The sequence below is a fragment of the Triticum dicoccoides genome, chromosome 3A (genome assembly GCF_002162155.2).
Source record: "Triticum dicoccoides isolate Atlit2015 ecotype Zavitan chromosome 3A, WEW_v2.0, whole genome shotgun sequence".
Taxonomy (NCBI): domain Eukaryota; kingdom Viridiplantae; phylum Streptophyta; class Magnoliopsida; order Poales; family Poaceae; genus Triticum; species Triticum dicoccoides.
The window spans coordinates 696,688,685-696,713,723 of record NC_041384.1 but is presented as its reverse complement, the minus strand read 5'-3'; the positions used below and the strand labels follow the sequence as shown (position 1 = coordinate 696,713,723).

At 42.8% G+C, this 25,039-nt stretch overlaps 1 long non-coding RNA gene and 1 pseudogene across 1 annotated transcript; one reads left to right on the top strand and one right to left on the bottom strand.

Moving 5' to 3' along the window:
- The first annotated feature begins 239 nt into the window (after positions 1–239).
- Positions 240–1,735, top strand: LOC119272935 (annotated as a pseudogene).
- Positions 1,736–14,108: 12,373 nt separating this feature from the next.
- On the bottom strand, positions 14,109–15,191 carry LOC119273164. Its single transcript, XR_005134813.1, has 3 exons — positions 15,153–15,191; positions 14,835–14,937; positions 14,109–14,670 (listed from the first exon to the last, which is right to left on the bottom strand). It is a non-coding gene; the product is annotated as an uncharacterized LOC119273164 (long non-coding RNA).
- Between the last annotated feature and the right edge of the window lie 9,848 nt (positions 15,192–25,039).

Genomic DNA, 25,039 nt, shown 5'->3' with positions numbered 1-25,039 from the left:
TAATATAGCACTCCCAGGGATAGCTACAGTCTAAATACAACAAAACAGCCTAAACAGAGTCCCAACCATCGGTCCCATTTGGTCCATTCGGGCTGACTGAGCTTTGCTCCTCTCGGTCCGGTCCTCGAAAATAGGCTTGCTGGCCACCTCGGTCCGGTCCGGACCGAACCGGCCGCGGCCGGTCCAAAGGTTGGCTCGGTCAAAGCCCGGACCGGACCGGACCGCGTCCACCCTGATCCATGCTTCCGGGCGACCTTGTTCGCCGCATCGTCGACTCCTTCCTCGACGACAACGACCTCGACTGGTACATGGAGTACCGCACTGTCTGCACTGGCTGGCGCGCCGCCACCGACGATCCAAGGAGCGACGCCTCCAACCCCCGCTTTCACCTGAGCCGGTGGATCGTCCTCGACGAGGTCTTCCAGAGCCAAGGGAATCTGCTCATGTTGAACACCGACACTGTCGCTTCCTCCACAAGAATCTTCCGCAGCTCGGCGCTTACCACGCCGCGGCTACCACTCTCAACGGCTACTTCGTTCTGGCGGAAAAGACCGCTCCTCACGTCGCTCGTGTCCTCAACCCTCTTACTGGCGTCGTGATCCGTTTCGCGTCGCTCGTGCCCCCCGATGTGGGAATCATGGTTTTCAATTTCAGTTTCAACAAAATTTCAGCACCAACTGAAATCACTGAAATTCAGTGAAATTCAGTTATTTCAATTTGCATTTCAGCCAAAAGGCCGAAATATTCATTTGATTTTAATTAAATATTTGAAATTTTCAAAAAAAATTAAAAAATATATTTGATTTCTTGTGTACTACTGAATTTGCTGAAATATTTTAACCGAAATTTAATATTTCAGTGTCTACTGAAATTAATGAAATTCTGTGAATTTAAGTGAAATCTCACTGAAAGTGAAAACCATGGTGGGAATCGCTAATGTCCTTTTCCCCCACGGCTCTTCGCTCTGACTCACCGTGTTCTCCGACTCATCTCGCAAGGCTTACTCGGAAGCTCCTCACAGTGAAAGTTTCGTCAGATACAACCATAAGCAGCCAGCAGCTTACGATTTCTTCCGAAAGGCGGTCGTGGGTGATGTCTACGCAAGCTTTTCTGAAGCATCCATAGTTCGTGAGATGATTATTTGCTTAGGAAAATTTCTTACGGTTAATCTTTCTCCTGTGACCGAGGTTTTCTCCCTTGATCTTACTGGACATGGGTACGGCATGCGGTGTTTCCTAGTGGATTTGCATGGGCATCTGTGACCGAGGTTTTCTCCCTTGATCTTTCTGGACATGGGTACGGCATGCGGTGTTTCCTAGTGGATTTGCATGGGCATATATGTATCATCATGAAGATCTTGAATCCACAGGGAGTCTTGGCTCTCTTTGCTTTCCAATTTGACACCGAGATAGGTAACCTCGAGCGTCTGAAGACCACAAACAGATATGCAATCTTCATCGGTGACCACAGGTGCTTCTCCGTCGATGTTGATGAGTTCCCAGGAACTGAGCCAGACTGTGTGTACTACACTCAACATTTGGGTTCATCCGCTCATATCTGCAAGTGCAACATCAAGGATAACAAAGTAGAGAGGATCTCTGAAGCCGCAGATTTCGTGAAGCAGGACAAGAAATTTGTCCTGGTCGCTGACCGTCCTTACACCATGATCCACCTTCTCACCAGCTACACCATCAACAACCCGGATTCTCAACTGGCCTTGCAACAGATTCCATAAGGCGTCGACAGATCTTCGTTTAATTCCTAAGGACAGTGATTTCAGTCCGACAAGAAGGCTATGCATTTGCTAAGTAATTCTTCTTGTTTCCCGTCTAGTCTTTCGTTTAGTTATTATGGTTATTATGCCTTGCCTGGTTAAGAGTAAGAAACAGGTAGATTCTATGTTAGATCACCTTTAGTGGAACTGCAATTTGATGTCTTAATTGGTACTATTTGGTATCAACCTAATGCGGCATCTGTTATATATCGTGCTTGATGGATACTATGTTATTTAGATATGTCCACTTGTTCTTCTCTTGTATTACTATTCCTAGCAAATGCAATGTGGTGCTTAATTTCTAGCAGTAGTAAATGTTGGCCTTGTCAACTTCTGGATTTTGCTAGCCTATCTAGGGAGGACCTTTTTGGCTCTTGAGTAATACAAATCCCTTTTACCCCCGCAAAAAAAACTTCTGGATTTTGCTCCTGCAATGGAACCATCTTTACAATGTCATGTCCTGTACAAGACATGGTGCTATATTTGCTTACTGACGGTTTGTCGAGCTGCTGTACAATGTGTCCTGGGCATACACCAGGGTATGAAAGGAATGTTTCATCTATTTTTGTAATGCTCTGATGCGTCTATGCTTGAGTCCCTTGAACTAGTTGCATTTGTACGTAGTTTGTTCGTTGCATTTATGGGCATTACTAAAGAAACACAATCTGCAGCATGAATGTTGTTAAAGAACTAAACTAAAGATGTTCCCTGCTTATAAATATTTGTCACGCAGTTGGCCGTTGCTGTTTCTACAAGGGTATTGTAGATTCTGTATCTTTTTTGTACTACATTTACAAAGATTTTATCCTGTTTAGACAATGTGTGTGTCCACCTGATCACCGAACCAGAGAAGTAGACTATCAGGAGCTCAAAATGTCCTTGTACTGCTGCAACAGTAAGCAGAGAACAGATGTTGGAAGTAGCATAGGCTAGTGGATGAACTACTGAAACATCAGTTCTAACCATACCTTGTATGATTTCTTCTTCATCTAGAACTGCAACGCCATCGATTTGTTGTCGGAGAACAATGTGTTTAGGCGTTTCTTAATTGTAGCTGCAGTTGATGGGCGGGCCAATCATTCAGTTTGCTTCTACTATAGATTCTATCCTCAGGCAACTGCTGGACACTTGAAGTCTGCATTTTGCCATTGAGATCATCAATGCATTCAGATAGCATATCAATTGTTTTTTTCTAATTATCAGCTTGGTAGAAGGTTAGTGGTTCAGTCTCCAAGTATACAATTTTCAACACTAAGTCAAAGCTTAACTCCAAGTGGTTGTTCAGGCTAGTGTTTTTCTTTCAGATGGGTTACATTTGGAACACTGATTTCTTCTTCCGAAGAACTATTCTCAAAAACAAAAGGAGAAGGAGATACTAAACAAATATGGGTGCAAGTATTTACATAGTTTGTTTGGAATGTAGTATCTGCATGCATGACATTCCAAACACTACAACAAAACAACATATTACTGGCCTGCTATTAAGCAATCTACACTGACGGGCTACCCTGCCCGTCTGATGAACAGAAAACCCACGGAGCTGTCCAGGCCCACACCACCTATGGTCTTTGGCGACTAGCTCTCCCTCCATCCTCCGCTTACGAACATGATTTAATAACTCCTGTTTCAAGCGGAGGTGGCAAATAGACTACAGAAGCAACAGTAATAAATAAGTTTCACATTATGTCTTATATGTGGAATGTAAAATATCTATCTAGAAGTACGCGATCATCTTTCAAGTTTATAAATATAATTGTATGATCCAAATATAACAATGTAATAATTATCACAATAATTGTAGCTTACTGTATACCATTATGATGCAAGTATCAACATGCTAGATGAATGTAAAACTATGTATGGGCATTGATATGCCTAAGAAACTGGTGATATTGCCAGGAAATTCACCAAAATAAAGTTCATATACTTTGGGAACTCGACCACTGATATTAATTTTTTGCTTGTAGGAGAGATATAGTACCCCGAAGGCATGTATATAGAATCTTACCAAGAAGTCATAAAATAAATACATAGAATAGCAAGTACAATTATATGTGTGCATAGCACAATACTGGAATGACCAATTGACCGTCAACCCAAGTATTTATAGCATAATGCCGCTAAAACATAAAAGAGCATGCCAACAATATTAAGTTGGCTGAGGATTTAGCTGCAATGAAGATGTTCTACTACAAGTGATATATCATAAAGACATAAACGAGAAATGATGTATACTGACTTGTAAGTTATGTTCACTCACATAAGCGGTAGGAACTTAAACCGGTGGTATTCATCCTACCGCTCATGCTAGAGAAGAGCTCCTTTACGGTGATTGGGGCAGTACTGGGAGTACTTTCGAGTACTTACCCCTCCGATTTTTATTAGCCGTCCTATCTGGTGGGGGATTAAAAATGAATAAACCTAATTAGTTTAATCAGAGAAGGGCATAATGGTCCAGGGTAAAATATTGTGCTTTCAACCGATCACGTCCACGACCAGAACCATATCTAGATCCAGTAGGTCAATTCCTCATTCTCGTCCCCTTCCTTCTGTCCGACGAGCCCGGCGAGAGGAACCAATTCACTGTCGTCGGCATCGTCCTCGTCCTCCTCCTGGTCCATTTCACTATAGAAGATGTGCCCGGTGGCAGGAAGAAGAATAAGCCATGACATCTGTGGCGGCAGTGTCGGCGGCGACGGCGACGACGCTATAGAACTGGCCCCCGAATCTCAACTTGCATCCTAAGGTATGAATCGCCCGAATCTCAACTTACTTTGATTCGTAGCCTGCACTTCCTACTTAGATTTGTTTATTCGTCATCGATTTTAGGTTTCCCTAGTGCATGCAATTCAATTTAGAATTTTTCATCATCCATGGTCACTTCACTAGTTTACTGGGGACCCAGTTTTATGGACGCTTATATCGCTTGCCATAACATGTACAAGGAACAAATTTTAAAATTCCATGCAAGATTTTGTACTGGGTTTTGCATGCATCTTTTTGTCCTTTCAGATTTTTATTCATCTGAATGCTGATGCAGGAAGACATGGCGGATGTAAGTCATGATTCAATGATGGAGTACTATCATATTGCCAACAAGATGTTTAATAGTGAGGATGAAGGTTATAGATTCTATAACAAATATGGTCTTGAGAAAGGTTTTAATTAGTGTCCGGAGAAGCTATGCCAAGTGGGATGGATCCAACTGCCATATAATTTGAAGGAAATTTGTGTGTAGTCGTGAAGGGGTTCGTGAAGAGAAACACAAGAAGAGGAAGATGGAAGATAGAAAGAGGAGGCCACGGAGTATAACTCGTGTAGGGTGTAAAGCTAAATTGGTGATTGCAAGACAGGAGGAAACATCTCAGTGGTTTGTGAAGGATTTCATCGATGAACACAACCATCCTCTAGCCCCACGCGATCTGTCGTGTCTTTTGCGTTCACACAGAAGAATTAGCGATGAGCAAAAAGCGAACATTGCAGACATGGAAAAATCTGGAATCAAAAAACACCATATTATGGATATTATGTGCATGCAATATGGTGGATATGATGAGGTTGGATGCATTATGATAGATGTTTACAATTTTTGCCATGCTAACAAGCAGGGATTAATTGCTTCCAGGGATGCTCAAACAGTGATCAATCACATGGTGACGAGGCAAGATTCAGATTGAGATTTTTTTTCTTCAGGTACTTGGTTGATGAATGTTCTGGTGTGATAGTCAATCTCGACTTGACTACGAGGCTTTCAGAGACATTATTGTTTTTGATAGCACATACAGAACCAATAAGTACAATCTGCCATTTGTGCCGTTTGTCGGGTTGAATCACCACCACAGCACTGTTATTTTTGCATGTGGTATCATTTTACATGAAACAAGCCATGCATAGGAGTGGATGTTACGGACCTTTTCTGATGCTATGGGACAGAAGCATCCTATATGTGTGATCACGGATGGGGACCTTGCATTGCAGAGAGCAGCCAGGGTGGTGTGGCCTGACTCAAACCATAGGCCCTATATATGGCACATTCAGCAGAACATTGTACGTCATCTGCATGATGGCGGGGTAAACGAGGAATTCAGATTTTTCATATATGATACATCTTCCATTGAAGAGCATGAGAGAAAATGGTTACAATTCTTACAACGGAATAAAGTAACAAGTAAGGACTCCTGGTTGCATCAGATGTATAAGATGAGAAAATTGTGGTGTGCTCCATATCTTGAGGGTCGTTGTTTCTCGGGATTGAGCAGCAATCAGCAGAGTGATAGTTTAAACTCGGTGCTACATACACATCTTGCGGCTAAGATGATGTTGTTTCAAATGCTAGAGCACTGTGAGTGTTGCCTTGCGTCGTGACGCTTGAACAGGCTCTCCAAGACATCGAAGCCTTGCAGTCTGTTTTGTTCATAGAGGAAAATGCTTCAAGTCTTGAGAAACATGCCGCAAAAGTTTTCACTCCTGTTGTGTTTAAGTTGGTCCTATGGAGCATAAATGTTGTAAGAAAATGTGAGATCGGAGAGGTACTTGATGCAGCAGAAGTTACCACATACGTTGTGTCTGAGAAGGAAAGAATGGACAAAAAGATCAAAGTGCGCACAGAGCAGAAGGAAGGTCTGCTTCGCAGTATTAGTTGTTCTTGCCGCAAATTGGAATACGCAGGCACACCATGTTCCCACATATTTTACATATTAGGAAATTTACAAGAAGAAACACTGTCCAGGTGTGGTGTTCCCATTAGGTGGATAATGAGTGCAAAATGTGCATTCGCACCGAGCAGGAAGGGCGAGATGTATGAATACCCTGCAACCCTACAAAGGAACCGTAAGTTAAGGAATTTTAGTCACGCAACATGTTTCAAGGCATGCCACTTTGATGAAGTGTTTCAGCATCTAAAAATGGTTTTGGAAGGACAACATGTTTGCAAGGGATCAACAAGTGAACAAGCTGATAGTAAGGGATCAACTAATGCTCATGGTAACAGCATTAGGTTTGACCCGTTGATGCCACAATCGGCTAACTTTGATGGTGAAGGTTTCGATAAGGTTCTGCATCCCGTGCATGTGCCAGGCCGAGGTACTCTGAAGAAAAGGTTATAGGTAAAGATGAAGAAGAGAAGATCACTTGGTAAATGTAGCTATTGTCATGAGGCAAATGGTCACAATCAACGTACGTAATTTAATGTTTGCATGCGTCCAAATATATTCCATGTCATTAATTATATCCTTCTGTGTAGGATCTCAAAGCAGAACGATGATAGCTATAACATTGTGCACACGGTCGGACAACAAGTACGTCAACGATCAACGTGATGTTGGCGTTTGCATTGTTGTCTATGTCTAGTACCGTGTGACCTTGTCTCTAAAATATACTTCATTCTGTCAGTTAGTCAGCGACTTCCTCATAATGTATAACTTAGCTATTTGGTGGTCCATTCTCTTGTAACAGTATGATTTTGACATATTTTGTTGCATTTTATATGTGAGTTTTTGAAGTGCACCCTTAAGAATTATGGTTTCTTCGTGGCCAGCGTGTAGTTTTTTTGTTTTGTACGAGAAAATTTGGAAATAGATGTACTGGAGGAATTATATTTTGCTCCCGAAAAAATATTATCAATAAATACGAAAAAATACATCAGTCATCTATGCTCTCCAATTGAAAAAAATACACTTAAGCCAATTTGTGTAAAAGATGTGATTTTTTTCATCACCTCTAGATCACCCAAAATTTATTCTGCATGCTCAAATAGATGTGCCAAACATGTCTATGAAAGAAATTAGGAAAGAATGTTTCCTACAATTCCCCTTAAGGTGTAGACCGATATTTTGATCAATGAGTCTGCATGGCAGTATAAATTAAAAAAATAAATAAATTATAAAACCTTGAAAAGCTATCTACGTTTGTGCAACATATCAAGTGTGCAAAATAAGAGCTGATTTAGAGGAGATTGAAAAAAATCACAGTTAAACACGAGGGACCATTTGATAAGCCAGTTTTTGTAGAAAAATATGATTTTTCTACCACATCCAAATGACCCCAAATTTATTCTGCATGCTCAAATAGATGTGCCAAACATGATTATGAAAGGAATTTGCAAAAAATATATCCTACAATGCCCCCTTTAGGTGTAGACCGATATTTCGATCAGTCTATCTACAGGGCAGTATAAATTAAATAAAAAATTATAAAATTATAAAACCTTGAAAACATTGCTATATATGTGCAACATATCAAGTGTGTAAAATTATATATGATTTAGAGGAGATCGAAAAAATCACGCTTAAACACGAGGGACCATTTAGTCTCACTTAAGCCAGTTTTTGTAAAAAGGTGATTTTTAAACCACCTCCAAAGCATCAAAATTTGTTCTACTTGCTCAAATAGATGTGTCAATCATGTCTATGAATGAAATTTAGAAAAAAAATTATTCTACAATGCCCCCTTAAGGTGTAGGCTGATGTTTTGATGGTACATGGACTACCGTGCCGTCCGGACCAATGCCAACTTGCTAGCAGGGTGGAGCTCGACGTCTCATTTGACGGCTGGGCACCGTTCGACCACCGTGTCGAGGTTGCGGACCCTGCCGTCTGCCGGAATTACAAGGCCTGCCGCCACCTCATCCACGGCATGCTCGCCGACAGGCCGGTTAGCGGCGACTACGACCTCACCCCCGGGAACTGGGGGACCATGATCACCCGCAAATGGACTTCGCCGATGAAATCGGCCACAAGATTGATAGCCTTGAGGGCGTCACCCCGCGCTTCGACATCGACATCCACGTGTCGTCACTGCTGGTATGTTTGGTTTACACCATGGTGTGTGTGAGATAGCTACAGAGCTAATTTTGTTTCATTGGAGAGAGAGAGGGAGAGAGAGAGAGCAGGCGCGGGACCATGGTGTTGCTACCGTGGCCTTGGAGGAGGTCAAAGAGACGCATGTCATTAGCTATGGGAGAGTTTGCCTCCGCATCTTACTCCCTCCTCAAGCCGAGCGATCTCTCGACCTCCCTGTGCGTCCACGACTACATGGTTGTGTCACATGGGAGGCGCACGATAGCGATCCAAGCCCACCGACGAGCGACGTGGATCATCCATGCCTCGATGACTAGGCGCCCATCGAACCTAGTTTCGAAGTCGTGACACTGCGGTCTTCTGAAACAACGAGGATTGTCATGAGTTCATACGCGGGATAGTCGCCGACGGGCCGGTGAGCATTGAGTACGACCTTGCCCCAGCAACTAGCCATCTAGGGACCTGGCTCACTCGCCAATTGGCTTCACCATCGTGATCGACAGCCAGTTCGACAACCATGGGGGCGTCATCCAGTGCCTCGATATTGACATCCTCCTGTCGTCACTCTGGGAATGTTTGGTCTACTGCGAGCCACATCCCTAATTCGCGCGTGCAAAGAGGTTGCCGCTCCCGGAGCTCTTGCAACTGTGGGCAAGGTGTGCGCCATATGTATGCTGGACTTGGAGCCTAGTGCCACCGAGACAAATTTCGCATATTTTTCTCCTCACAGAACCCGAGGGAGAAAGTTGATGTGCCTACTACATTGCTATGGAAAATGCTTGAAGATGAAGCATGATATTTTGCATCAATTCTTGTGATTGAAATCTTGCCTTCTCCAGATATATCTTTACCCATGAGCCAAGGATATTGAGAAAATAAATATATGGGATGCCTAAACCACTACAGTTGAAAGAATAAACTTCTAATGTAAACATTTTTTTATCCCTAACATGCTGCACTGTTTGTCAAAATATTGTTTTTGCATTTCTAGTATTAATTCAACTTTTAATTCTTTTCTTAACAAGTAAATCTGAAATTATATGATCTTTTTTAGAATGTGTCGCACACTTTTTTTCATAACATGATTTTGCAATGCATGAATTTTTTTAATTTCAAGAATATCTAAAAAAACCATTGAACACTTTTTAATCACATGACCATCTTACTAAAAATATATGGACTACTTTATTACATATGGTTACATTTTTCTAATACCCTGAACATGTTTTGAAAACCATTCAATACTTTTTTACTGACATCAAATTTCTATAAATGTATCAAAGAATTTTTTGATTACATGGATTTCTAATATTGAATTTTTTTCCAGTGACACAAAAATTTATGAAAATTCACCAAACACTTTTTAAACTACCTGAATTTCTTTGTAAAAATGTGAAAATAACTTTTTTAATTACATGGACATTTTCTATCTATGAATTGCTCATATTCAGCAAGGAGTTTTTTTGAACTTGTCTCCTTTGTAATCTAGCTAATATTCATCTTACTGAACCTTTGCTCTGGTCTTATAAGCTGAAGTACTCCATCATCTCACGGCGATAAAATGGGCATGTCAGTATATGAATCCCTCATGAAGTAAAGCAAAGTACAGTTGTCTCTGAAGTGTTTGCGGTCTTTACTGGTGTTTATTGGGGAGCAAATAGAGAAGTTTTCAAACTCATCATGCAGCACTCTTCTAACGGTCAGAGGTACTTGGCCCACTTCCCGTTTCTAGTACGAGGCCGTGAACAACATCACTTCATTTTACAGCCTACGTGCACGCCTTCCTTCCTATGGCTATAAGAAGAAATCATGTCCGACTGTCCACAATGCTGCGTATGAGATAGTTGCAGAGCTCATTTCGTTTCGTTGGAGAGAGAGAGAGAGAGAGAGAGAGAGAGAGAGAGAGAGAGAGAGGGAGGGAGGGAGAGAGAGAGAGGGAGAGAGAGAGAGAGCAGGCGCCGGGACCATGTTGTTGCCACCATGGCCGTGGCTGAGGTCACACAGACTCTCGTCGTCGTCGACCATGGCCGTGGCCGAATGCCTTAGTCTAGCTCATGGTCCGTGGCGATGAAGACGAGTCATGCCCCCACCTGATGGTCTTCGCTATGGAGACCACCCCGCCGATGAGCGAGCTGAGCATCAATTACGGCGTCGATCAGTGGTCGATCGGCAACGTTTCGTGTATGTTTACCCTCTTTTCCAATTGTCATGAACCTTTCGCCTTCATTTTCGGTTGTCATGAACCTTTCTGTCATTGTTATGGATTGTATCATTGGGTGGACGCAGCGCTAAGACACCTTAAACTGAACTGTTTGCTTGTATTTCTTGTGGCTGGTTTGCCGTGTTTGCACTTTGTAGTCGGCAAGTTATAGCCTGAAACCATATTTGCATGAGTTGAGTCTGGATCGACATCATAACCATGGATGTGAGTGTTTAGTTGAGAATTTCATTCGGTTTAGTATTCTGTAGTCGTTGCAAAGGTTCATGAAGCTGTACGTCTAGGACGGCCACTACAATGTCGTCTCCGCCACCTAAGCCCCGGCAAGTCCGGCCCTGAGGTCTGGCAGTTCAAGCGCATGCGTCTGCCCGGCCAGGAAGCGGTCGGCAGCAACATCTGGCGCTCCAGTAGAGACCTCATCAGCCAGCTCGACGCCGAGATCCGTCCGCCCGGCTACATCACGCTGGACATGTCCAACGGCAAGGAGGCGATTCCCATCCCCATCCGCAACACGGTGGACCGCGACGTCTATCCCGTCGAGAGAGTGGGCGCCGGGAGCATGGTGCTGCCACCATGCCCGCACACCGCGTCTACGGCTGCCGGAAAGTTCTCATGCGCGTTGTTCATCTAAAGTTTATTCTTTTAATTACATTATTTTGTAATGCATGAATTTTTTTAATTTGAAGAATATTTTAAAAACCATTGAACACTTTTTAATCACATGACCATCTTACTAAAATATAATAACTACTTATTACATGGTTACATTTTTTTAAAAACTCAAACATATTTTAAAATGCGTTCAACACTTTTTTTAATTACATCCAAATTTCTATAAATGTATCAAACAGTTCTTTTAGTACATGGATTTCTAATAATGATTTTTTTCTAAAGACACAAACGTTTATGAAAATTGACCGAGAACTTTTTAAATCACATGAATTTCTTTGTAAAAATGTGAGAAACACTTTTCTAATTACATGAACATTTTCTAATCTATCAATTGCTCCTCTTCGGCAAAGAGGTCTATGAACTTATAACCTTAGTAATATATGTTATATTCATCTTACTGAATCTTGCTCTGATCTTATAAACTGTAGTACTCCATCATCTCACAATGATAATATGGGCATGTCAGTATGAATCCCTCATGCAGTAAATAAAAGTACACAGTTCTCTCCGAGCTGTTTGCGGTCTTTACCGACATTAATTAGGTAGCAAATGGAAAAGTTTTCGAACTCATCATGCGAAACTTCCTGTTCCTAGTACGAGGCCCTCAACAACATCCCTTCAGTTTACGCCCATTGTTTTTGGCTCTACAGTCCACCATGGTGCGTATGAGATGACAGTAGAGCTCATTTCGTTTCCTTGGGGAGACAGAGCGGGCGCCGGGACCGTGGTGTTGCCACCTTAGCCATGGCAGTCGTCACAGCGATGCATGTCGTCGCTATGGGAGAGTTTTCCTTCGCATTGTCCCCCTCCTCAAGGGGAGCGATCTCCCGACCTCCATGTGCATCCACGACTACGTGGTTGTGTCGCATGCGAGACGCATGATAGGGATCCAGGCCCACTCAACAGCGATGTGGATCATCCTCGCCTCGTTTGACGATGACCAGGCACCCTTCAACCACAATGTCGAGGTCGTGGACACTGCGATCTTCCAATACTACAATATTGGTCATGGGTTCATCCACGGGATACTCGTCGATGGGCCGGTGAGCATCGAGAACGACCTCGCCCAAGCAATTGGCCAACTAGGGGATCTGGCTCACCTGCCAATGTACAATACCATCGTGGTCGACCACCAAATCGACAGCCATGGGTGCTCGTCCAGTGGCTCGACATTGACATCCTCCTGTCGTCACTCCGGGGATGTTGGGTCTACTGCGAGCCATATGCCCTAATCCGCGCATGCAAAAAGGCTGCCGCTCCCGGAGCTCTTGCGATACCGAGCATGGTGTGCGTCATATGTATGCTGGACTTGGAGCTAGCTAGGTGACGCTCAGAGTAACTTCACATCTTTTGCTCCTCACCGTACCCCTGGGAGAAGGTTGATGAGCCTACTACATTGGGGCGCAACTACAATAGAAAACAACCTTGTGGTAGAAGAATAGAAAAATCCATCCTGGACCGTCAGATCGAAGATGGATGGCCCATATTCTAGTGGAGATATCCCAGTCCACTTCATGGACATTTTATGGAAAACCCCCTGCCAATATGTAGATATAAAACACATATTTTATAGTAATCACCTCAACTTTCTCATATTTAATCGTTTTGTCCTTGGTAAATAAGACAAATTTTCAAATCCTCTCAACGTTGAGGCCTCATCTATGCACATATCTGTTGCATGTATACTTGAGTACAAATAATGGCTTCTACAAGCAAAAATTGAACATGCTGGCACCTAATTTTTTTTGCCAATATCCATCACAATATTTGTAAACACATTAAATTTATGCCATCTCATTCAAGTATATGTCAAACTGAACCATCCCAGACAAATAGTTGAGCACACGTCAAGTTAGACCATCCCAGGCATGAAGATCTGAGTAGATGTGAAACTGGACCATCCCACACATAAATAGTTGAGAACACGTCTAGTTAATTAGACCATCCCAGGCATAAAGATCTGAGTACATGTGAAACCATCTCAGGCACAAATATTTGAGTACATGTCACTCTAGAGTCTGGACCATCTCACTCACTAATGTCGAGTACATTATCAATCTGGAGCAGCAGAAGATACACAAGAGACATGCAATACATAACATGGCATGGACATTTCTAGTGTTGTGCTATCTTGAATGCAGAGAATAGAAAAGTTGTAGCGCTTGCCTCCGGTGCTCGTGCTTCTTGCTCATCAAGGTTTATGTGCTGGAAAGATGACATCAAACATATAGGAATCAGTTTGAGCACAAGACCATGTATGTATCACACATCCGTACTTAAAAATATTTGCTCCTGAGCTAATCTAATGAGTATGCATTAATAATATCATTTGACTAGCAGGAAGAGAACTGTATGCTGCATAGTCATTTGTACACTTTACTTAATATCATCACTAAACTTGCAATAACAATTTGGTCAGGTATAAATTCTGCCATACAGGGGAGAGCTTATTTCTTGCATACAAAGAGGTAAATTTTTTGCCTTTATTTTACAATCAGAGTGTTATTACAACCAAATGAGGAAAAGAGCAAAGAGCTAACAAAATTGTTTCACTAAAGCAAAACGATGCCCGACCACGATGGCACCTTCTTGTCCCTTTGCTCACTCACCTGTTAATCTTCTCGCGATGGCTGCTGTTAATCTTTGAATGGTTGTTGTTTGTTCTCTAGTTACACGGCTCACTTTTTTGCTAATTTCCCATTAGCTAGAGGTAGCTAGATGTGCACGTGTTGGTACTCATGGACTCACTGCTTAGCACGTGGTGGGTTAATTTGGCAGAAAGAATTCTTGTCCTTGTTTTGATTTCCTTGCTATCAAGTTCATCCTTGACTACTAATACTAGTACATCAGATTAACTAACGGAAAACATTTGCCTCTGTTTAAAATAAAGCCCAAATCATCAAATTCCTCAAGCAATGGATCGGCAACATAATTTTTCTGTACAACAACAGCAATACATCAAACGATCTGACCTATATACATGTTAACAAAGAGGATATATACTTGCTTATGTTATGTTATTGGGGCAGGCACGCAACAAGTGATAGCAGAATATTCGAATGGCGACTACACAGGCCAGGTGCTCTGCTGCTAGTTAAACTACAGAGGTGCTCTGCTGCTAGTTAAACTACAGAGGTCAGGGCTAGCTACAAAACGAGTCAGCGAGTTTGAGGAGTGAGGTTGCGGTACAATCGTTGTACTATCCTCGGCTACAGGCGATAGAAGAAAGAATATGCATCAGCATCTTTTGGTTCAAGCAAACTGAAAATATTTTCTCCCTGTTTGTTCATGTATGACGAAATCTTAACTCAAATATAGAAAGCTTTCTGGGAATAAGAAAAAGTAACCATAGATCCAACTAGAAGATACTTACCCATTGAATGATCATTTATTCCCAGAAATGGTACTCCATTCTATTAGTTTTTACGCTCTTTTCATCTACATTCGATCACATGTGGCAGGGGTCTCCAGAGGTCCTGAAAATAATCAAGTGTGATTTTCTTATCACAACAACCAGAATGGGTCAGTAACAACGTTTTCTAGAACTTCATATAATGGATCATGTTTAATAAGGTGCGCACCAAAACTCAAGATACTTATATGATGGAACAAGAAAAAGGGCAATGTGGCTGATTGTACTGTTTTCCTAATTTCATCTCAATTGAAAGAACCATTTTGGTGCATGGCAAACCTGCATTCCTGAAGACCCGAGGTCTGTTCTTTGCCATCAACAGATGTCCGAGCTAGGCATGGGGGTAGGCGGGCTACCTGTGGAGGATGGCTGGATGAGGCAAGAAAAATAGTAGATCGAGAAGCCACATGTGGACAATGACTCGATGGGGTAAGAACATGGTAGATAGAGGTTGTCCTCTAGACGTCGGAGAACGATACCTGGAGATTTGCTCGCCCAATGTCGCAGCGCAGCACAGAAGATGTCCCCCCGGGCAGCCCGACCGGCGACCGCCGCCGGCGAGACGACCTAGATTCGTTGGGGCGGAGATGGAACGGTGCCTACAGTGGCCAAGGTCGCCGATCTAGGTACAGGATCTACACCCCCGTCGTCATTGGCAAGCTAGAGGGAGATGGGCTTGCCTTTAGGATTGGGGATTTTCATAACAAATAAATCTGTAATTATATGGATTTTTTAGAATGTCTCACGCTTTTTTAATTACATGATTTTGTAATGCATGAATTTTTTTAATTACATGAATATTTAAAAAATCATTGAACACTTTTTAATAATCACATGACCATATTACAAAAAATATATTGACTACATAATTACATATGGTTAGCTATATATGTAGCGCCTGTGAGAACGGCACTATGACACAACGCATACCGTCTACGCGTTGGGCGCTAACTAAAGGTTTTGTTTTGTGAAATACTTTCACGAAGAGTTTACTATTTGGATTTGTTTTACTTTAATTATGTAGCCTGGGGCAGCAAATTAAAGCGCCTGGTTGTCTCTAAACTGTATCCATTCTTCACCGACATTAATTATAGGGAGCAAAAAGGAAAGTGTTGAAGCTCGTCGTTTACAGCCGGTCACAGACAATGGGTCCACTTTCCGTTTCCACTAGGCGACCCGCAGTAGCATCCCGTCAGTTTACAGCCGGTCCTTGCTTTGGCTATAAGAAATCGCGTCCGACGATCTGCCATGGTGCAGAGCTCATTTCGTTTCATGAGACAGAGAGAGAGAGAGAGAGAGAGCAGGCGCCGGGGCCATGGTGTTCCTGTTAGCCATAGTCTTGATCTTGCATTGGTTAGGGGTTGTTAGCTACCTACATGCATGGAAGGAGACGGCCGAGTCCGTGTGGCCGTTTCGTAAGGTTAGCTAGTGCGGTGCATGCATGGAGACGTGGGTGTTGCATGCTAGTTAGTTGGCTTAGGGCATGTACAACGGGGGCGCTTACAACATTTGATAAATGCTTGGTTAAATGTTCCCACTGATTTTGTTATTGGCAATGAAAACGCTGCACAGGATTATTGGAATCAAGTCGCTGAAGAATATAACGCAAATACCGCCGATAATCGAAGAAGACAACCTATCCAAATCAAACGCCGTTGGAGTAAGATGAGCTCAGAAATTCTGCTATTCGATGGCATGTGGCACAGGGTCGACGATGCATTCACAGCCATTGGACAATATAACCAGGACTTGGTTTCCCAATCACTAGAGATGTATAGGTTAGAAAAGAAATCAATCATTCAAATTTCTCAACATGTGGATGTTCATACGGAACTATCCCCAGTGGAATGCAATGTACTGTCAAGTCAAAAAGCCATGATTTAGATATTAAATTGTTGTTCTCATTCCAGGTTGTACTCCCCAAATCTGTTTTTTGCGAGTTTTTTTTTGGCGATTGCCCAAATTTCTTTTTAGGACTATGTAAATCAAAGATCAGTCAGTTTGGAATATGCCAAAACTTTAGATCACCAAATATTGTTCTCCTATGATAATTAAAATTTCCTTCATGCAAGTACTGTTCTATCCAGAAAGAACATGGCGCCTACAGATCCCCATATATAGTTTCACTAGCTAAATGCCCGTACGTTGCCATGGAATAAAAAAAGTTTACACCAAAATGTATGTCGTTCTTGATGGCATGTGGTTTCCATTTATACATCGATAAGATGCAATTCTCAGTCACTTCTTACATCATTAACAATTGTGATGTCTCCTTAGCAACATCTTAGCATGTCCCCTCGTACCCATCAACTTCCATTTTCTTCAACTCCCGTCTCTAGCATTGCTATTGCTTAAATGGGATATCATCTAGCGAGACATAACATCATGGTCTATCTCTAATTCACAATGCAAACACTTCTCGTCTATCACCTGAAATAATGGTAAGTCAATGACAATGACAATGTCTCCTTAGCAACAACTTTAGCCCGATCCCTCACACCCACCGACTTCCATTCTCTTTAACCCCCTTGATCTAGCATTGGCATTTCTTAAAAGGGCTACCATCTATGGAGAGATACCATCATGTTGTACCTCTGATTTAAAATCAAAACACTGATCATCTGTCGTGGGAGATAATGATAGTCCAGTGACAATGACAATGTCCCCTTATTCTTCAATGACAACAAAGAAACACTTTTGTACTCATGAGAAACATAAACAGAAATACGGTTCTAAGAAAATCAAACTAAAACAACAGCATGATTAACTAAACTGGCCCTTTCCTTAAAATTCTCCTATTTATTGTGTCGCATGGTGACTTGTGGTGTACAAATTTAACTATAATAGATAGTTAGTGAGAACATTTAAACGAAGTCTCTTCGCTGGACGTCTCACTCACTACTCCCCACGACCATTGAAAAAACACATGGAAGCAAGCCCCCTCAAGCAGCTCTGTCGGTGAGGTCTGCCATATCTAAGAAGATCAAGGGAAAAGCTAGACAATCCTCCATCACCGATCCCTTTCTCATCCTCCTCCGGCACCCCTTGTAAGTTGGGCCCGCCGACAACATCGAAACGGAGATGACAAGCTAATACTTGTTTTCCCATCGTCCTTCCTACTGGCCAGGAATTTTTCCTCTCCATCCGCTTCCCCACCGTTTGTTGTTGTAGACCCCTAACTCCAATGAACTCTTTAGACATTGGAACAAATACCAATATTTATTCCCCTATTACTTTATAAATATCACTACACAACTAAACGTTTCAGATTACTATCCCTAGGCAAAGTAAATTTTGATCTAAATGCAACATTTGTACGATTAATGTCTCAAATCCAAATGAAGGACCAGTTCACATCTTTTGAAACTTACAGAAATTGCGGTTTGACCATATCTTGCCCCTCTATTTTTAACAGATAAATAAGAAAAGCCTCTAGTAATTTAGAAACAGCATGCTCTTGATTATCCATGCTTCCCTAGTATTTTCAACTGTTCCAACGAAATGTACAATGTATTTTTACTTGTTTTTGGTTGTACAACAGTACAATATTACAGTGCCCTCAAACAGTACAATATTACACGCCCCATCCAAACTTTGCTAATCCTATCAGCCTGGGCGATGACCAAAAGATCATGGGCTGGTTTGCTATATCCTCTACCCACTTTCTAAATTTGCAAGATGCAAAGTGGCTGTGACGTGGACCTGGTTTCTCTGCACACTGCATGGATCCTGTACGCAGCATCCTGGTCAATGTTAACTTTGGTGATTACTACATAACAATCAGATCCAGACATTATAGAAAGTATCAGCAATGCATACCAACCTAGATCTATGCATCAAGCATTATATCCCTGAGCCGATCAGCAAAACCATATATTTTGAAAAGCTGAAATTATTTAGTGCAATCGTAGTGTGTTCTTTTAAATATCATCCGACACACTAATCCAAGACTTTTGTTGATACCTCCTTTCATTTCTCACACTAAACGACTGAAACATATAAGCAAAATACAAATAATTACTCAACCTGTTGCACGTATACATTGTTTTGTTCTCATATTTGCACTGCTCGTCTAACGATGCAATGGTTCTTGAATCCAAACATTATATCCAAATCATAATATGAATAAAAATGGAATGAAATATACCAGAATTAATTCTAGGTCGTAAATAAGAATTAGTAAATGTGTCGTGCACCAACATCATATCAAGTTGCATACAAGAAAAATTCTTCATAAATATGAAAATCCAGGTTTCGTCACTTATCAGGGTATCGTCTTGAATGCACTGTGTTTCTTTATATCAGTGTCAGAACATCCTTCAACCAAACAGTGCACATTGTAAGGCATAAATAAAGAACCAAGTTTCCCAATGTGTTTTGAGTTTTCCAATCAAACTTCAGTCATAAGCTTCTCTCCATTATGGCTAAATGTAGCCACCAGAAGATTGCAATTCATAATCTTCTGACACTCAAGAAAATCACAGCCCTGACCACTTGCAGTCCTTATCCACTTGGGGCAAGATATTGGATTAGTGTGTCGGATCATATTTTTAAAAATGCACTACAGTGGACACTACCTGTGTCCACTTGCAGTCCATGCGGTCGACACTACCTGTCCACTGGTAAGGTGTGCATGCAAAAACGTGTCAGACGCCATCCTCTCGCACACTCTTAGTCCCGGTGTTCCTGGGATAATGAGGCCCTAACAGGACAAGTTTTTGCATGACCGTCAGATTGCATCACCTGCCGCGATATTGTGGTTACATACCTGGCAACAAATAAGGGTATGAGTGAACAAGGTTTTATTGAAGCGATTAAGAAATAGAACAACAGAAGCAATGGTCCCTTTAATCGACCAGAAAAGCTAAATAGAAACCTCAATGATTTTTTGTAAAGTAAGGCAGGAGCGCTGCCCATTCTATTAGCAGGAAAGAAAAGGTCTTGGTTACTTAGCCTAGATCATCACTAATAACCCTGACAACATTTAACAAATATGAACACCTGACATGCAATGCAATGCTGGTCGGCTTTGTTTCTAACTCCGTTTCTCCTCCAGGGAATCGACATCCTTTAGTTTCTGTATATTGCCGAAGGCTCTTTCTTTTAGTACTGACACCTGAGACACACCTTAGTTTTTATCTCCAATTTGCAACTTGGCATAGAAATTGAATAAGCCTAAAAAATCAAGAATTACAACATCATGATGTCTATTGATCAATCTAGGCACTCTAAAAATCTACAAAAAAATCTGCTACCTTAACTGTGTAGTCACCTAAATAAAAACATTGCTTTGTTGCTAGGATAATCCTGCTAGTACAACCATAGCTGTTAGGATAATCACCTTGCTGACCAACCTTCGTGAGGTCCTTCCTGAATCTGGTCTGCTATAAAATATTAAAATATACCCTTATGTTCATAATATTCAGAACTTTCAAGTGGAAAAAACTCCTAGCATTTGCTGAATAAAACAAAACCTGGCATACAAGAACGTTCATGCTTCTAGGACTGAAGGGATATATACCATAGGTATGAATTTATGTAATTTCTTTTAAAACATGTGTCAATTCAACACAGCTTATGCAGACACATCCTGAACATTTCACATATTAGCCTAAATAAAAACATCCATCACAACAGTGTGATAATGTTCTGTCATGAAGTTCAGATAGCAAGAAAACAATGTATCATATCCATATTAGCTCAAGACAAATGCAGAAATAAGGAGAATAGCTTCAGGTGAGGAGTTAAAGTAATATTAAGATATGCTTCACATACGTATTCCAGATGCAGCCGTTGACCATGAAGGTATGGAATTTTTGTTGAGTCATAAATATCATTGGTGCAAGGAAGAAGAGAGCATGAAGGCACGCTGATGTTGCAATGAACCGGACCCTTTAACAGATAACATCAATGAGCACTTGAGCATAGAAATTGAATGTGAAATCTTGCCATAAATAACGTAGTAGAAAATAAGGCAACCAATTTGACCAGTCCAAATCGACCATGGACAAGCCTGAAATTGTTGAACCTAGATGACCTGGCAAAAGAGGATTACAAGGGCAACGGTGTTGGGCAGAAATTAAAGATGGAAGCGCTTCATTAAGAAAAGATGAGAAGGGTCCCATCGCCTCCTATCTTGCTGCAACCGCATGCACGGGCCTTCCCACTAAGAAAAGGCCCCAACGAGGCGTACCTGCGGAAGCGGCGACCTAGGTTTAGGGGTCGGATCCATCGCTGCGCCGAATCATTGGAGCTCAACCCAGATCGTGGTGGGCCAAACCTGTTCTAGAACTGGTGAACGAACTGCTTGCCGATGACGACAACGGGGAAGAGGCTATGGGATCGGCTCAGAGCCCTACTGGTGGCAACTTCGCCTTCGAGCTAGCAAATCGGTGCCTCGCCGTCTCGCCTCCCGATGAAGTGGAGGTGGAGATCGCTGGAGGGGAGACGAACTGCTCGCCGACGACGACAACGGAGAAGAGGCTATGGGATCGGCTCGGAGCCCTGCCGATGGCATCTTCGCCTTCGGGCTAGCAAATCGGTGCCTCGCCGTCTCGCCTCCCGATGAAGTGGAGGTGGAGATCGCGCGAGGGGAGACGTGCGTGCCTTTTTTGGGGGCTGGGTTCGGCGGTTGTAAACGCTTAGGGGAGACTGCGTGCGTGGGTAAGTTGTTTCTTTTTTTCCTTTGGTTTAAATCACTTTAAACCGGACGTGGGAGTGGAACTTCTACGATGATAAAAAAAAATCGGCGGGATGCGAGAGGGTGGGAGGATGTATCGATAGGGATGGGAGGGAAGGTTGAACCATCACGACGTTCGATTCTCCTTTAATAGTAGAGATGTATGCATCTCAGCACCAACCAAATCAATAATTCAGGGATTAGTACAGCGAAGGGTACGGAGATACCTCGACGCCGTACGTGATGGCGATGCCGGGTGAGCTTGGTCGTCCTGTACGCCTCGTGCTCGCGTGCCGCTCCTTCCTCCCACCTTCCAGTCCGCCAGCCTCACCGTGAGCTCCACCGGCCTCGTCTCCATGCCGGAAGGCGCGGCTGCTGATTGCTCTGCTCTACAGCTTCCCCCTCCTGACCGTCAGCCTCGACGCGAGCTCGTCCGACCTCGTCCCCATGCGGCGCGGCTGCTTCCTCCTTCGTGCACACGGCGCCCTCTTCCTATCCGTCAGCCTCGCCGCCATCCCATCCGGCCTTGTCTCCATGGAGGAAGAGGCGGACAGCTGCCTCCTCCGCCCGCGCGTCGCCGTGGCTGCCATCTAAGGGTGGGGGAGGTCGGCCTGCAGGTCTTGTCCCACTTGTTGCATCTGACGAGAGATGGTCTTGTGCAGAAGGGTGTGGAGAGTTCGAGAGGAGAGAGCTAGCTGAATGAGTACTGAGCTGAGTGGGTAGCAGGCTGGCAGAGCTGGTTCGTTGTTCGGTCGGACGGTGGCGTCGACGCTTCGGTTTGTGCGTTGGAGGGACGGGCGCTTCACACTTTCGCCCGGAAGAAAACAAAAATCAGATAAGCGCTCAAACTAGCGCTCGTGCGTTGCAAGCCCAGTTGCTTACACCGGTGCTTCCCCCTAACTTTAAATTAATTTTCTTTTTAACGCAAGTGCCCAAATAAGCGTCTGTGGATTGGAGATGCCTTAGGGCATTTTCAACGCCAGGCGCTAGGGGAGGGCGCTAGGAAAAATTTCCCATCCGATTGTCAGTTACATCTTCAATTCCTGGCGTCCGATGCCGCAGGGACGCAAAACAAGGCAGCGAGTGCTTGCCCTTTTTTCTCCACAAGATGAGGCAACCAGCGATGTTTCAATCCGTATTTAGAGCTGATGGTTAGCGCCCAGCGTTGGACTAGATAACGCTTAGAGCTTTTAAATTCTTTTCTTATTTATTTTTTCCAGTTTAAGCGCCTAGATAAGAGTCCACCATTGTGCCTGTGTGCGTGAGTGTGCTGGTGTGTGCTAGCCTGGTATAAAAAGCCCTCTACTGTATTGCTCAGGTGTGTGTATCTCGAGTTGTTGCTCGAGGAAAAGACCGTCATTGCGGCAGGCGTATGTGCGCCGGAAAAACATCACCGTGTCCTGTGTCTTCTCTTTCTTTTATCGTTGTTTGTGCGAGAGACAGAGAGCACGAGGGAGCTGGGCACCGGCGTAAAAAGCAAGTTAGGGCTCGGCGCCAACAGTTCCCACCGTGGCCGCACACCGCGGAGGTCACGGAGACGGACGTCTACGGCTGCCGTAGAGTTGTTCTGGGCGTTGTTCCCCGCCTGAAGCCAAGCCATCTCCCGAGCTCCCTGCGCATCCACGCCTCGTTCGACGACCGAGCACCCTTCGACCACCGACGAGGCATGCATGCTCGCCGACGGGCCTGTCATAGGCGAGGACGACCTCACACCCGGTAACTAGGGTACAATCTTCACCCGCAAAGGGACTTCACCGATGTCATCAGCTGCAAGATCGATAGCATTGAGGGCGTCGTCCTGTGCTGCTTCGACGTTGACATCCACCTATCGTTGTTACTGGTATGCCAAGTTTTCAGCCATCCAGAGGACTTAATCCGCGCCTGCAAAGAGGCGGTACCCTGCTTGGTATGCTTGATTGGCAGGAGTTGGAGCCTGGTGACGAGGAGATCGTCATGCTGCTGCGCTTCCACACACACGCCGTCCGCATCCTGTGCATCAAACCGTGGTTCTATCAAGCGTCAAAGTGCCTAATTCGCCTGCGTGAGGTGATGCATTACTTCGGCTTTAGATTCTGAGATTCGATAGCTGAGGTGCTTGACTCATATATCTCGGATGCAAAGATGTTGATAGATTACATAGCCGATGAATAAATTCAGAGATTCTGTAGCTGAAGATGGTTTCAAGGAATGAGCAGCAGTTCATAGATCTCGCAGTCCTAAGATGAGGGTTTCATGTATAACATATCTGAAAATTAGCAATTGAGTTGGCCTCGATATGTATGAGTGGAGGATTGTTACAAAATTTGGGTGATGATTTTTTTATCAACAATTTGAGGTTATTGTTCCATTTCATTTTAAGAGTATCCAGTAGAACATGTATAGACGATACACACACCTATAATGCCCTGCAAGGATATCAAATATTTCATGTCAAGCATCTCTTTACTTGTTTTGTTCCTCACGTTATATGTAGTATGATTTAAAAAATTTAGGAGAGGGTGGTGATCTTGAAATGAGGTATTTGCTTCTCCGCCTTTGCTCTTCTGGGAGTACTTGTTTTGGAACTCTACACTTTGAAATAGAAATGACTTGGAGATAACGACACATAAATACATAACATGTTAAAACACATGCGCTTAAAAGTTCATTTCTCTTCAAGTTTTTTGTACTCGGTGTAGGAAATCATCTTGATAAGTCGCATATAGGAGTGAACATAATACTAAAATAATATACAGCATGTGCCAAACTAGCAATGGCACAACTAAGAACGTGCGGTCATGTTCTCCACAGGTATATATATTGGGAAATCACGTACTTTAAAGATAAACATTTTTCTACTGGGACAGAATGCTACAACAATGATTCTTAACCAATGAACTAAATTATTACTATTAAGAAGGTATATTATGCACGCATATAAACAAAAAGAAACATCATCGAGGAAGTTATTTGCTTCCCAAATAAACAATAGTTTCCATGGTAGAAGAAATTCCTTCGTAATGATGTTGCAAACTAGCAACTTTTGGGGTTACAACTTCCAAAGTTTTGTAAGGTCCTCCTATGCACTAAGAAATGTATCCTATGAAACGGCGCAAAAACTTCATAAGCATATCCCACAGGTTAATAATGTTGCAACCTTTCTAAAAGGCACTAACAAACATATGCACCATAGTAAACTAATAATTTGTAATTGACCTGAAAAATAAGACCAATGGAATTAAATAAGATCATGGAATTATTTGTAACCAGCCCTTTAAGTTGACCTAGACCTAGTTCAACATGGAATTACAAAACAACCCCTAAACCAATCTTTTCAGAAGTAATATTACTTTTGTATACAGGATCACAACTAGTGAATCTTAGAAGCTGCCAAAAAAGGAGAAGAATTATGAGCTGTGATTACATTATTATAAACAATTTTAGTTATTTAATCATAACACAACTTAGTGTTTAATGCTAGGTGGTCTTTCCGCTTCCCTAGATGTGG